Consider the following 11,726-nt stretch of genomic DNA (forward strand, 5'->3'; position numbering starts at 1 on the left):
TACAGATACTAAGTTTCCAGGTGTGGTTGAATTGACAACTCAGCTGCTAATACTTGAGAATGTTCTTTGGCTCCCCTTTTGTCGAATCAATAAATTTGGGTTGAATACTCTACCCTCGAAAGCTGTTGCGATCCCCTATACTTGTGGGTATCAGTGACAGATAGAGTAATAATTATGAGTTGATATCACACTTCTATATGTATAACAGAAGAGGCAGTTGATCCTACTTAATTAAGTACTAAGATACCCCAGCCCATGCATTAGTCGCAAGTACCCCATATGTCCTCTTTTCAGCAAAGTCATGCTAAAATTCACGGAAAATTTCAGCATGACCTTTGCTGAAAATAGGACATATGGAGTTCCCGAATTTGCTGGAACGGAAGTTAATCGACATTTCGACAAACTCAAGGGCCTCTCGGGGTACCTGCAAAATCATCACAACACGATGGTCGGAGACAAAACCCAGCAAACTCCTTCCCTTCACTCGGGGTACAGTAATATATCTTCTAGCCATGAAACCCTACCCTGATTCTCCTTTCTTCCTCTTGCTGAAGAGAAGTTGCCTGCAGAGGATGGTCCAACTCAGATCAGCCTGCAGAAGTTCATTGTATAATTCTGTTTAGTTCCAAGCATATACGAATACTATTCAGAGTGGGAACAAAGATGGAAGCAAACTAATAACACAAAGTGAATAGCAAATCGGCTACTGAAACTATACTGAAACCATGCTAAAACTTTACTGAAACTACTCCTTGCAAGAAAACTGAAACTACTCCTTGGAAGCAAATTGTCTTGGAACGAGTATTGTGTGCACAAATCTTCTCCAGCTAGTTGCTTTCACTTATAGATTGTTAGGTAGCTGATAGCACAAACAGCATGAGTCATTCTTCAGACCGTTCCAAATAGAAACAATGGCAACCAAGGTTAAAAACCAACAATCCTATATATTGAAATCTTTCGGTTGTTTAGTGTTCTAGCTTGGAAGTTGTACCTACCACTATTTTTTGGAGATTACATTCTTAATGGAGGGCTATGGTTGTGCACTCAAAAGTTGTTGGAAAGAAAATACCCTATATTTTAGTGCATTATAGTACACAAAAGTAGGCAAAGTTCCTGTGAAAATATAGATGCAAGGAAAAATAAGCAGCCAAATAAGAAGTTGTGTACTTCAGAGGATGTAAATGTGTAGTTCCCAGAAAAATATGCAGTCAAACAAACTAGCAATGTTGCTGTAATTACTTAAAAGCTTATGTGACTGCTTTAGTAAAATTAAGAAACAGAGAGTGCTTGGAAGGAGTATTGTGCACAAAGTGAATTTGTAGCACACAAAACATGAGAAAATGACACCTAACACCGAAACTACCAACAGAACTGAAGAAAAATGGCAGGGCAGAGCCAACATCATCTATTGTAACAGCAGTCTTGCCAGTAAACCCCAACAAGCATGATCTAACTGCTCATATATTGTCAACAGCATAGCCACCCCTATCTATCAACCACACAAACAAGTATTTTAGATTCCAACAACTAGGACCCCATGCAGTCTGGTGATCCCTCCTATATGCCTTATGTGTCACCGCAATGCGAAAAACTCACAACCATTTTCATTAGCAGCACATGTAAGATGGCAAACCCCTGTTGCCTAGATCAAACTGAAATGCATCTGTATGCCTAATTTGGTGTCCAACCAATCCGCATCCCCACCCCCTGTTACCATCATTCAGAAGGAAGAATCGGGCTATGCGATGCCATGCCATCGATTTCCCCCCATTGATGTTTCTATTATAGAACAGAACAACATCGTAGTGACCGCAAAAAACAAGAGAGGCCATCTTACCCTACACTACACGCCGCCACCTAGGGATGCTAAGGAACATAACAGAGATGGCGGAGCGGGTCTCACCTCGGGGGAGACGACAACGGTGGTGGTGGATGCTTGGGAGCGGCGGCGACGAAGAGGGAGACAGGGGTGGCGATGAAGACCGCGACGGAGACGGAGACAGGGGCGGTGATGAAGACGGAGGCGGGGGGTGCACCGCAATTGGTTGGGGGCGGCGGTGGTGGTGGATGCTTTGGAGCGGCGGCGGCGGTGGATGCTAGGGGTTGGCGGCGGCTTGCGGTGGTGAGAGGTGGAAGAGCTACGGTGGTGATGGGTGGAGGAGCGCTGGAGGTGGGGGCGGGGCGCGCTAGAAAGGGGTCATCGGCGCACTACAAGAAATATGTCAAGTTATGACCTTCTGTCAGTGACCCTGGAAGAATTGGTCATAAATCTATGACCATTTTAGACCAATTGGTCAAAAGCTGTTCGGGGGGCTCCAAACCCTAAACCATTGCGACCATTTTGGTCAGAAAGGTCGTAATTTCCTTACACGAAATGGTCATAAAGCAGAAAGCACCAGTCCGCTGCCTTATTTCTAGCTGATCATGACCAATATAGATGGTCATAACCTTGTAAATTGTGGTGGATTGGTATGACTTGGCGCCACCTCATCAGTTTTGCCTATGTGTCATGTCCATTTGTCAATTTTTACCCTAGTTTGTGAAGCAACCTATATTTCTGTCATTCTGAAAATTCCCAAAAAAATCTCATAAATTCTTTGGATCATATCTCCGTCAAATATATAAAAATCCTTCCTTGCCTAGTTCAAAAATAATTCAACAATATTCATTTTCCTATTCTATTCACAACAACACTTTATGAAGGAAGTTCTATTTATATGTTCTTGATTGCCCTCGGAATTCTTGGGCACTCTTTCCTATCCAAATCATTGTCGCAAGACAAAATTCCGCTCCATTTTCCTAGCAGATCTTCCTCAGCAAATTTCCAAGTTTTTGTCCACCTAGAAGCATTGTGAAGGAAGTACCTTTTTTATATATCCAACTGACATGAAATTTATACAGTTCCTTCATATGCCCAAATTATCACCCTCCTCCAAATTGCAGCTCAGTCAAATCATCTATGTGAGCTCAGGTTCAATTTATATTTTATGGCCAGATTGGCACATTGCAAAGCATGTGTTATCTAGACCCCTCCTATTACCCTCAAACTCTTTGGGCACTCTTCCATACCCAAATCATTGCCACATGATAATATTCAGCTCCACTTTCCTAGTAAATCTTTCTCAGGAAATTTCCAAAGTTTCTACCTCGAGAGAAGCTTTGTGAAGTAAGTACTAGCTAGGCTTACCCAAATGATCTGAAAATATACCAAGGCTTGACCATACCTATGTAACTTACCTACACCAGATTTGAGCTCATTTCATTCATCCAATTTCTCTCACTAGTTTTCCCAAGTTTCTGTCCATAGAAGAGCGTTGTGAAGGAAGTACCACTTTGGCATGTCCAAATTGTATCAATTTTCTATGGTGCTTTCCAATGCCCAAATAACCATCCTCCAGCAAATTTCAGCTCAATCCATTCATTATTTTGAGCCCATCTTCAACATTCATATTTCTATCCAGTGTGGTACTTTGCAAAGCAAGTACCACATAGGATCCTCCTTTTCATGTGAAAATTTGCGAAGACATTCTTCTTAGTAGATGATCATCCTCAGCCAAAACTCACACCCATTGGCCATGTGCATTTCCCGTACTGCCAATCAAACACTTGGCTGCTAATTCATCTTTGAGCATAGGTCGGTCTCCTCGTGAGATTCATCTGTTGTAATTTTCTTCCTAGTACCTACTTGGGGAGTGCCCAACCCACTAGACATTCCTAGGCCTCCCAGAACGTATGTCAACGCCAAGGTCATGAGGTGACCACGCACCAGGCATGCGAGTTCACGCACTTTGGAGTTGGGGCCCTGGGCCACCATCCAAACCTCATTGTATCGCCACCAAACCATGTATTTATGCTTAAATAGATACTTATGTAACTAGAAATGATTTTTGGAAAAAATAAAGAGCACACAATAAGGCAGCTCAGTTCAAATTTGACCCGCTTCCTACTGAATCGGTGGGAATTTGTGTTTTTCACCAGAGGTGGATCAAAACTTTTGACACCCAACCATTTTGTCAATTGTGCATTATATATGGCCTATTATTTTATAAAAACTATTTTGTCGAATATTGCAACAAATATATGGTAGGTCCTTCACAAAAAAAACTCATTTGGGGCACTTGGAAAATAGAAAATGAATTTTTAGTCCAAAGAAAATGAAAACTTCCTTAGGCAAGATTGTTTGCCATGCCAAGATGCACCCTTGTGCACAATATGAGATAATTTGAACAAACTATGCCATGAATGTGGCCATAACATTGATCATTTAGCTTGAAAGCCATGCATCTTCACACATGATAGCTCATTTCTGAGAACACGTTTTCAAAATAATTACCATATTACAAGTTTATTATTTTCCTGGTAACTTGGTCACATATAATGACACAATGCGAAGGTTTTCCAATTTTTTTGATTTTTTTTGAATTTTTTTTTGCTCGTTTCAAAATGCAGTCAAAACGCCGGGCATGACCGTTCCTAGCTAGTGGTTGAATCTTGGAATTTTTTTTGTGTTTCTCTGATTAAATAGATACTTATGTACTTAGAAATAATTTTTGGAAAAAAATAAATAGCAAACTATGAGGCAGGTGCAGCTTGAATTTGACCGGCTTCTTACTGAATCGAAGGAAATTTCTCTTTTTCACAAGAGGTGGATCAAAACTTTTAACACCCAACCATTTGGTCAATTGTGCATTATATATGGCCTATTATTTTCTAAAAATGATTTGGTCCAAATTTGCAACAAATATTTGCTAGGTCCTTCACAAAAAAACTCATTTTGGACAATCAAAAATTAGAAAAATGAATTTTTTGTGCAAAGAAAATGAAAGCTTCCTTCGGCAACATTGTTTGCCATCCCAAGATGCACCATTGTGCACAATATGAGATCATTTGAACAAACTATGCCATGAATGTGGCATTAAGATTGATCATTTGGCTTGAAAGCCATGCATCTTCACACATGATAGCTCGTATCTGAGAACACTTTTTCAAAATAATTACCATATTACAAGTTTATTATTTTTCCTGGTAACTTGGTCACATATAATGACACAATGCGAAGGTTTTCCGATTTTTTGATTTTTTTGAATTTTTTATGCCCGTTTCAAACTGCGGTCAAAACGGCGGGCATGACCGTTCCTAGCTAGTGGTTGAATCTTGGAAATTTTTTGGTGTTTCTTTGATTAAATAGATACTTTTGTACCTAGAAATGATTTTTGGAAAAAATAAATAGCAAACTATGAGGCAGGTGCAGTTTAAATTTGACCCGCTTCCTCCTGAATCGGTGGAAATTTGTCTTTTTCATGAGAGGTCCATCGAAACTTTTAACACCCAACCATTTGGTCAATTGTGCATTATATATGGCCTATTATTTTCTAAAAATGATTTGGTCCAAATTTGCAACAAATATTTGCTAGGTTCTTCACAAAAAAACTCATTTTGGACACTCAAAAATTAGAAAAATGAATTTTTTGTGCAAAGAAAATGAAAGCTTCCTTAGGCAACATTGTTTGCCATCCCAAGATGCACCCTTGTGCACAATATGAGATCATTTGAACAAAGTATGCCATGAATGTGGCCATAAGATTGATCATTTGGCTTGAAAGCCACGCATCTTCACACATCATAGCTCGTTTTTGAGAACACCTTTTCAAAATAATTACCGTATTACAAGTTTATTATTTTTCTTGATAACTTGGTCACACATAATAACACAATGCGAAGGTTTTCCAATTTTTTGATTTCTTTTCAAATTTTTTATGCCCGTTTCAAAATGCGGTCAAAATAGCGGGCATGACCGTTCCTAGATAGTGGTTGAATCTTGGAAAATTTTTGGTGTTTCTCTGATTAAATATATACGTTTGTACCTAGAAATGATTTTGGGGAAAAATAAAGAGCAAACTATGGGGCAGCTGCAGTTCAAATTTGACCCATTTCCAGCTGAACCGGAGGAAATTTATTTTTTTCACGAGAGGTGGATCAAAGCTTTTGACACCCAACCATTTGGTCAATTGTATATTAAATATGAATTAGTATTTTGGAAAATTGATGGCATCCAATTTTGCAACAAATATTTGGTATGTTCTTCACAAAAAACCCATTTTTGCCACTCGGAAAATGATTAAAAATAGCTAGAAAGATCAGAAATGCATACAAATTGGTCCTTATCCATAAAATGTGGTCTAACTCTAGTGAAAATTTGTGTGGTGCCCTTTTGAAAAATATTTTTGATAGATACTTCACAAAATCCCTCTATTTTTAGTACTTCAAAACTATTTTAAACCATTGATTTTCTGAACCAATCAGAACACTTCCCACGGATTGATGACATGGCGTCCATCCATCCATCCATCCATCTCTGCATCCCACATCCATCCATCCATCCATCTTTCTACAGAAAAAAGAAAAAAAGAAAACAAAAAGAGATCCCCCACCCGTAGCCCAAACCCTAGCTCAGATCGACCCCCCCCTGTCGCACCCCTCCTCCCATCTCCGCACTGCCGCCGCCCCCTCCCGATCCAGTCCTCTCCCGCGCGGCAACCCTTCCTCCTCACCCACCGCCCCGACCTCACCGCCCCCACGTCGCTGGATCCGCACCTCCTCACCCACCCCCAGAACACACCCGCCGCCGCCTCTCTCTCCCTCTCTTCCTGATCTAGATCGACGATGACGCCCCCCCCCCCCGTCGCCGCCCCCTCCTTCCCCACAACCGCCGCTGCCCCAACCCAAACCATCTCCCTCCCACCTTGATCCGTTGTCACACGACCGTCGACGACCCAAGGGAATGGAACGGTTAGATTGTCGGCGAGGTGGTGCCGGGTCACCGCAGCCCCCACCTTCTCCTTCCTCTCCCAAGGGAATGGAAGCGAGGGAACAAAACGAAGGGAGGGAAGGCCGACAAGGAGTTCGGTAGAGCCCCAGATCCACACCGCCGCCGTCGAATTGATCCGCGTCCTCGACCTCGATTGGCCGCTGTGCTCCGCGGCTGCTCCTCTGAACCTCGACTGGCCGCAGTGCTCCGGGGCAGCTCCCGTCACGTCCTCGCCTACCCTGCCCTCCGCGTCGCCGTGATCTACTGCACCGCCATACTCGCCGACGTGCCCCCAGCCATCGCCGCCGTCCGCGGGCCTCCGGGCGAGGTCCATGGCCACATTCATCCGCACGTGAGTGCCCCCTTCCCTACCCTTTCTGCCCAGATCCGCTACAGAGATTGGTAGTTTGGTAGTATTATTTATGCACTTACATGGATTGGTATTTTGGTACTGGCTACTGAATGATATGTGTGTTTTCTTCAGTTTGAAAAATGTCCCCAATTCTGTGCATACGTCTGCTCACTAAGCCACTAAAAAGTTTTTGGCCTTAATATTGCCAATCATGTAAAATTTCTGAATATTGATTGTTTACCTTACACAAGCTCAATATTGACTATTGTCAATGATGTGATTCACCCTCCGAAAAAAGCATGTCCTTTACTGCTACTGCCCAGCAGTGACTGTGTCTCTGTATTGTTGGTGACTCTGAATTTGTTCTATATACATGCAAGTATGGACTGTTGTTTGTTAGTTCTTAGATCATATGCCATGGTCTATATTAACCCAAATGGTCAGTGACTAGGACAGGTTTCTGTATTACCATGTTTCCTTTTTGATTTCTCATCTCCTTGTAGTATGCCTTATTGCCTCTCTGAAAAAAAACATGTTCTTAATTGCTAGTGTCCAGGATCACTATGTGTCTGTATTGCTGCAGAGGTGACTATGAATTTGTTCTGTACTGCAAGTATGGACTTCTACGAATGATTGTGTGTACCATGATCATATGCCATGTTATTGGTTAGCAAACGATCGATGACTTTGAACAACTTTTCATGCAAATGAGCGGGGTTAACAGGGGTCAGTCATGTATTTTTTTGACTAATATGCATCTTTCTTCTGTTTGGAATGTGTTCCCTTTTGTTGTTTGTGCAGAGAATTGATCCGCCCACTAGGAAACCAAAATGTTTTAGTGCTTAATATTGTCAATGATTTGACTTTCTGACTATTGAATGTGACTTTCTGACCATCGATTGTTTACATACCGGCTGACGGCCAACGTCCAATCAACATATGCTGCTACAAATGTGTGCTCCAGATGGGGTACTTTTGCAAGAACTCTCAGGTAACAACCATCTTATATATCTTGGTTTATGCAGTATAAAATTTGGGGAAGATCCTTGCAGCATGCATATCTAACTAACTCTTTTGTGTGCTTTTATTCCTCAGTGCAAAGCCAACTGGAAATGAGGTTATTGGAATTCTGAGTGGGTGTTGTGGTAGGTACTGGTGCAGGCCGGGAGCGCCAAGGCGATGGCATTTGATGAGACCAACCTTGGTGCTTGCTGCTGACATGTGGAGGAGAAAGCCACAGGAATCACCATCTCAATGGTCCGGCCTTAGTGCTTGCTGCTGACATTTTGCTGCTATTGTTCTGCTAGACATGTTGCACTACCTGAGCTTGTGTACTAGAAGAAAGCACCCAAGTTTTCTGTTTGATTGAGTGCTTAGCGCGTGGATTTGCTTATGACAACCAACTGGATTTGTTAGATATATCCAAGTGAGATTACTGCTACTATGGGAGTGAATTTTATCTATGTGAGATTAGAAATTGTGTGCCATCATTCATCTTATGCTATTTTGTCCTCCGTGATAACTGTTGACTTGCAAGATACAATGTTGAATTACTATATGATGCATGTTTGTGATGTTAGTATGAGTGCTTTGACTACTAATATTAGAACTCGCCTTTATTTAGGAATGGTGGGAGTAGTTACATATATTTAGGAACGCGGGGAGTAGTTACATGCTACTGTTGATCGCTGTTTTAAGTTTATTTCCCTTAGTATTAAAGATATTTTTTCACAATTTACTGTTATTGAACCTTTTTTTACAGTCCATTTACTCTGTCCATGTATGCCAGTATTTACTGTATGCGGTAGTCGGTTTGTTTTGTTGCCAATATAGTGCAGTGTAAATTTGGTTTTTGAGGACTGTAAGTCAGTAATTGGTAATGATTAGAGTACTGAGATATCAGCCTCTGCTGTTTATCTAGCCTATGTTCTCTGATCTTCTAGATCAGAGCACCATTTTCATGTAATTACAGTTCTTCTACTCATGTCTTTGCAGTTTTCTGAAAATTTAAAGTTAGTGTAAGTCTGATATGTACTAAGTAGCTTGTAATCTACACTAGTTGTACTCTATATCCACATAAGCAAGATCAAAGCACCCATTTTATGTAATTACAGTTCTGTTTTATCACGACTTACTGTACCTATCTTCTGGTTTTACAGTTTTCTAAAAAATATCATTCCTTGCTAGCTCTAGTGTACTTATGATACATAGTTGTGTGTAATCTGTACTAGCTGAAGTCCTATATGACCTAATTTTGCTGCCCCTTTTGATGTTTTTGGCGAATCTTGTGGATTTGTAGAGGGAAAGGCAAGGCCCCTGAAGTCCCAATCCCTATGAACAATGCTGGAGAAGCGTAGACAAAGCAAAATTGGGGGCGAGGAGGAGGGGATGATTTGCAGCTGGAAGGAGGAGGAGGAGGGGATGAAGTGCAGCAAACCACCACGGTGATTTGCTCTCTTCCTGACGCGACTGCAACTGCAGGCTCAGATGCCACTGCTGCTGGCGATTCTGCTTCACTACCTGCTCCTGCCGCCACGGTGCCGGTGGCTGCTCCTGCTTCCGGCGGAGTCGTCCCTTGCAAAAGTTGCAATGCTGCTCAGGCTCAGGATCAGGCTCAAGCGTGGTGGTAGAAGACCTGCTCCTTCCTGCGTCAAGATGGGAATGGGAATACCGGCACACAACCCCTCCTCGCCTTCCGCTTTGTCTTCGTCGCCGACAAACTGCAGATTCAGGAGGACCACCTCCACCTCAGCGGCCCTATACCTGAATTCGGCGACCACAGCCACACCCAGGTTGCAACTTCCCTACCCCTGTTTTTCGTAGACTAGATCTATATTAGACCGAAACTGTATTGCAGATACACACAGAAAAACTCACTCTGTTTTCTGCTAATAAGTCACGAGGAATAAATATATGTTGGTTGGTTCTGATGCTTATTGGTTGACACTACTATCTAGTACTATTCCTGCTGCTGCTGCTGATTAGTACGTACTAGAGCAATAATAATACATCTGCAACCAAGAGTTGCATTGAAATGAAATGACCTGACAGTAAAGTAAAGGGTAAACTAACTATACTGTTGGTAATGGATCGGCGAGTCAAGTGGCGTATAATCCTGTTATGTGTCTATGTATGTCTGCTGCATCATACCGTTGTACCCGTATGCTTTGCTTTGCTCGCTTGTGAATAACCTTTGCTGGGAATTACTTTTACTTGGTGCACAACCTTTGGTTGCTGCAAATTTGCAAATGCCGTGCCCACGTTGTGAATTCAGCACCTATAATAACATCACTGATTCATTCTGCACTAGTGTATTGTTGTAATTTAATCTGCCTAGTGAGTTTGATGTCTATTAAGATGTTACTTGCAACTTTTCAATTTTTTGAAAGAACAATGTTGTATTGTATATCTTACTAGAGAATTTAAGTTCTAGTTTGAATTGCTACTATTAATGATGAATGGTTGAGTTTTTAAACTTGAAGCAGAAACTACTTTCTCATGTGAAATTTCGTTAAATATATATTTTCTCGATAAGTGTATCTGTTGCCATCACCCATTTGTTGGAAAATATGTAATCTCATAAATTTCATATTCTATATTTTTATCTTGTCGTCATCACCCATTTGTTGGGCTGTATACGTGTATCTATTGTCCGGTTTTTCTATCATATTTCCTGATGTACTTCTACATATATATGTTGGTTGTAATCTACTTGAACGATTCGGTACTTGATATTCCATTCTGTTCTTGTAGGTGAATGGATCTTGTGTTGTTTGTAGAACTCCGTTGATGGCTTCTTCCTATGTCGAAGAGCATGTTCCGTGGTATCCAAGAGTAGCTAGCATTACACTAGCAGAGCATTTTTTTGTCGATCGCAATATTTGTGATTGTGTGGAATATTGTATGGTTATCTACGTGAAGTTTGAAGTTCCTGAGCATGCAATATTTGATAGTTAAACTGGTTGTTGTGATGTGAACGAGTGTATGGAGTTTCACATGTTCTGTTCTGTACAGAATATATTGTAATAAACCTATTTTGGTTGTTATTTGAAGATTTTCATACGCTTCTCTCTTCTTTCTGTTTGATATATACTGCTTATTAATAATATGTGAAAAGTGATTTGGAACCACTGCGAGGAAAATATGATAATTGGGACCCATTACTGGAGCTGACAAAAAGCAGGAAATTAAAAAGAAATGGACCGCAATTTCTTGAAAATAAAAAGGCCAAATGATTGGGCCAGGCCCATGTAGCTAGAGAAAATAAACAGAAAAAATATAAAGTAAAAAGGCTGAATTAATGGGCTCGGCCCATCTAAAACACCAAACTGGACCGGGCTGAATCTTATCAACGACCTTTTCAATTGGTCGCAATTCCGACGTGGCCTGGGCAGACAGCCAGTGACCAAAACAAAAGGTCATGGGTTCCACGACCTTTTGTTTTGGTCGTAAACGTCTACGACCTTATCCCGAAGAAGGTCAATAATTTCAATTTACGACCGCCAGCTTTTGACCTTCTGTTTTTTGTCACAAGAATGTCGCAAATGAAAAACTATGACCTTTCAG

The 11,726-nt window shown here is 41.3% G+C and overlaps 1 long non-coding RNA gene across 2 annotated transcripts; it reads left to right on the forward strand.

Moving 5' to 3' along the window:
• Window positions 1-6,869: 6,869 nt before the first annotated feature.
• Window positions 6,870-11,222, forward strand: LOC125523982 (uncharacterized). 2 transcript variants are annotated; one of them, XR_007290492.2, is made up of 4 exons: window positions 7,189-8,151; window positions 8,256-8,417; window positions 9,460-9,952; window positions 10,914-11,222. It is a non-coding gene; the product is annotated as an uncharacterized LOC125523982 (long non-coding RNA). The 2 variants fall into 2 exon arrangements; XR_015598632.1 differs by having other exon boundaries at window positions 6,870-8,151; window positions 8,256-9,952.
• The last annotated feature ends 504 nt before the right edge of the window (window positions 11,223-11,726 follow it).

The sequence above is a fragment of the Triticum urartu genome, chromosome 3A (genome assembly GCF_056163025.1).
Source record: "Triticum urartu cultivar PI428250 chromosome 3A, HENAU_Tu73, whole genome shotgun sequence".
In the NCBI taxonomy this organism is placed as follows: domain Eukaryota; kingdom Viridiplantae; phylum Streptophyta; class Magnoliopsida; order Poales; family Poaceae; genus Triticum; species Triticum urartu.